The sequence below is a fragment of the Anser cygnoides genome, chromosome 2 (assembly GCF_040182565.1).
Source record: "Anser cygnoides isolate HZ-2024a breed goose chromosome 2, Taihu_goose_T2T_genome, whole genome shotgun sequence".
Taxonomy (NCBI): domain Eukaryota; kingdom Metazoa; phylum Chordata; class Aves; order Anseriformes; family Anatidae; genus Anser; species Anser cygnoides.
In genome coordinates, this window is record NC_089874.1 from 23,139,667 (window position 1) to 23,144,027 (window position 4,361).

Here is a 4,361-nt window from a genome sequence, read left to right on the forward strand (position 1 = left end):
TTCTGACACCTTCAAGCCTTTCTTTTAAAGGATCCTGTACAAACTTCTTGCAAGACATAAGAATAAGCAATAATGATGAAGAATAAGATCAATCTACAAATAATCTGACAAATTTACTGATTCTGAGAATTCATGTAGGAAATAGTGATTCGCAAAAGTGTGACTAGAATTACAGATGGTACCTAGCAGGTTTCAGTACAATAGTAAAATATATACTGCATTACAAGCAGTTTGTTTTCCTTCTTTTAGCTGAAAAAGTCTGATTTGGTATCTTATCAAGTTCATTTTCTCCTACGGCAAATAACAGCAGTGACAACTTGTAGATTAACCCCAGTAGGCAGACAAATCCCGCTTGTGCACTACCCTTTGCAGTGGAATGGGGGAAGAGAATTGGACAGGCAAAAAAAAAAAAAAAAAAAAAAGAGTTGAGGCAAAGACAGTTTAATAAGCGAAGCAAGGCAGTGCATGCAAGCAAAGCAAAATAAGGCATTTATTCACCACTTCCCATCAGCAGGCAGACGCTCAGCCATTTCCAGGAAAGCCGGGCTTCATCACCTAACGGCTACTTGGGAGACATACGCCATAACCACAAATGACTCCCCTTCAACCTCTCCCTGAGATTTTATTGCTGAGCACGACGTCACGTAGTGTGCTACATCCCTTTGGCCAATTCGGGTCATCTGTGGAGCCGTGTCCCCTCCCACCTCTTTGCCCACCCACAGCCTACTTGCTGGGGGGCAGCGTGAGAAACCGGGGAAGGCCTTGATGCTGAGTAAACACAGTCAGCGATAGCTAAAACATTGATATGTTACCGACACTGTTTTGGTCACAAATCCAAAACACAGCTTACAGGCTGCTATGAAGAAAATTAACTCCATCCCAGCCAAGCCCAGTAAACAGCTCTATAACACGTTTGTTCAAGCAGAACTGAACTTTGTAAATATTTAATTTGTCCAGAACTGAAGTTCTAAATTTGCAAAGCGTGCTAAAGACACAGCCTCGCTGAGAATGAAATAAAGTCTGACTTATCTTTCAGTGTGTTTACACTGTCAGAAAAGAATTACAGTGAATTAATTGTGTCAAGTTTGAGTGGAGAACACATCAGCGCCTTTTTGATCAAAAATATCCTTAATAGAACTTTTGCCATTTCAGTTATGCAAACGATCTACTTATAAGGCATCTTTTTATTTACTGAAACCCAGTAAATCTGGAGAAACACTTCTGAACCTTTTTAAGATGTAATAATTTTCATAAAGACGTTCGTAAATCTAAATGGATGTTAACTAATTTACATGCCTCACTGTTGCTATATCAGAGCTGCTGTATTGATATAATGACACTTCAGTAACACAGCTTGTGAATAATTAGTAATAAGTAATGCATTCCAGCATCACATGTTTAAAATGAAAAAAGGTGTTAGTTCCCAATGCTTTTGTTTGTCTTGTTTTCAATATACTTTTTAGAATCACTCTGTACTCATGCCCATGCTTTATGGAGACTGACTTCTAGGAGAAGCCATATACGCTGGGCTCACACACAACTGTTGTTATGTTACTAATGTTTGAAGGCTAACAACAACATTAGAGGCAACCACTTGAATTCTGTACATCACCTCACACAGATGTCGTGTTGTCATTAATATGGTGCATTCATGTTATGCATTTTGTATTCAGAAAATTTAGAGCTGGAAGTACTCTTTATTAAAAAAAAAAAGGAATAGCTCTATGACAATTATCAGATGTGAAACAAAATGGTTTCAGCTAGAAGTGACTGATGGAGATAATTTTTCCTGCTCAGAGCAGTGTGAACTTTGAAATAAGACAGGGGCATTCAAATTCGTCGTCTGGATGAGTTTTGAGTATCTTCAGGCCAAAATTCTACCACCTCTTTGATCAATCTGTTCCAATGTTTGAATGTCTTAGCTGTCAATATTTTTTCCTAGTATGGAAAATAATATAAGCAGCTGCCTTGCTGCAGCTTATGACAACTGACCCTTGACCATTTGCTATGCACACCTCAGAAGCCCCTAACTGTTCCCTCTATCCTCCCATTAAGTAGCTGAAGACAGTAAGGTTTTCCCTTAGCCTATTTTCTTAAGAAAAAAATAAAAAAAGCTCTCACACTCTCTTCATACAGCATGTGCTTCAGCAGCTTAATCATCTTGGTGGCCCCAATTATATCAATGTCCTCCCTACACAGAGGAACCCAACTAGACTCTATTGTGGAGGCAGTCCACTATATATCTCCCTTGGGTAACCCACTCACCCACTCTAGGTGTCCTGCTTGGGCAGGGGGGTTGGACCAAACCTCCACAGCTCCCTTCCAACCTTATCCCCTCTGTGATAGGGAACAGAGGGGACTAATTGCTATACATCTGTTACTACCAGCTCACTATGTTTAACCTTCTTCACCAAAGACACACTTGCTGACTTACATTCAGCTCGCTCACTAGGATCCCGGGGTTCTTTCCTGCAGAGCTGCAGCACAGCTCCTAGCCAGCACCCAGCCAGTAACCATGCACTGTGCTATTTCAGCCCGCACTAACGACCACAGCCTGTGATTATGAGGCTTCACTTAGTTTGCCTCAGTCTGGCAGATTGCAGCAGACACCCACCTTCACATCACCGTTGGTATCTCCTCTGATGTTTACTCATAAGCTGTCAACCAACTTTTCCCCCTTACCACAGCTAAGTTCCATGCAACCTAATTGCTGTAACTGCAAAGATCTTAGCACCTATTCAGCCTTCCTTATTTAAAGCGTGTACCTAACCATTCCAATCCTCCAGCCATGCAAACCATTTCATCCTGTTTCTGCAATACGGCTGTACAATCCTGCCAACTCCTAATCACTCCTGTCCCTATTCCATGTTGTATGCATTTGTGTACAAGCACTTGAGATGGAACCCCACAAACATGTTTCAAGGGACATGGGAGAGCATCCCTCATCATGCTTGACACTTTCTGCCGGCCTCATTTCTCACTTCTCCTCTATGAAAAGAGGCCAGCAGCTGCCTTATGTTGGAAAGAGACAATTCCAGATATGTTCAGAAGGGACCTACTGCTGACCAAAGCTAAGCCACTGAGCAATGCTGGTTGCTCGTCTGTGATAACATATTTAAGGATTTTTTTTTTTTAATAAGTGCATAGCAGCTGTGAGGGGAGTGAGAAAAAAAATGTAAAACAATTCTGCAGACACCAAGGTACATGAAGGAGAGGGAGGAAATTCTCCTGCAGCTCATGGAGAGGACCATGGTAAAGCAGAGTGTTCCCCTGCACCCCACGATGAATCATATTGGAGCAGATATCCACACCACAACCTGTGGAAGACCCAATGGTAGAACAGGTGGGTATGGCCTGAAGGAAGCTGCAAGCTCACGGAGAGCCCGGGCAGGAGCTCCTAGCAGGAACTGTAGCCTGTGGAGGGAAGCCCATGGTAGATCAGTTCTAGAAGAATTGCAGCTTGTGAGAAGGACCCATGTTGGTTGTTTGTGAAGGACTGGATCCCATGGGAGGGACTCCATGCTGGAGCACAGGAAGAACATGAGGAGGAAGGAGTGGCAGACAGAACGCATTCTAAACTGACTGCAACCCCCATTCCTCAGCGCTGCTTGGTAGGAGGAAGTAGAAGAATTGTGAATGAAGTTGAGCCTGAAAAGAAGGGGGACGGAGGAAGGTGTTTTTAGTTCTCACTATCCTATTCTTATTGATTGGTGATAAATTAATCTTCACAAAGCCAAGACTGTTTTGCTCTTGACAGTAATTGGTGAGCTATCTCCCTGTCCGTATCTCAATCCACTTTTCTTGAGAAAGTTTATTTACTTGAGGCAATTTACTTGAGTTTATTTACTTCCCAATATTGAAACCTAAATCTTGATCCAACAAACAGACATGATTTCATCTTATCTCTCTTTCAAGTTAAAATAAAAAGTCGCAGTTTCTGGAAAGAAGGAAGAATGAAGAAGATACTGTTGTTTTTGATGTATGTAGAGAAGCTCTCTTGTTCCTTTTTTGTAAACTACTTCTAAATATCCAGTATGTTTATCATAAGGCCAAAAATAACTGGCCTTGCAGCTGAAGTCCCTCATCTGCAGTGATGAAATCTTCAGTTCTAGCTCAGCATGAACTTAATCAAAAGATTTCTCAAGCTGAGTGAATCTTTTAATAGAAGCTACAAAGGCAATGGGTCTCAAAGACTGAGAAGCAGAAAGAAACCTGAAGGCAGGCGCTTCATTTCTGAGAGCCAACAAGTAATGCATTCATCATTTTCCTTTGATTGTCTGAAAGGGAATGAGTAAAGAACAATAAATTGTTTCAATCTTGTTCTAGTAGACCCATTTCATCTAAAATGTTGCTTCTCTTGC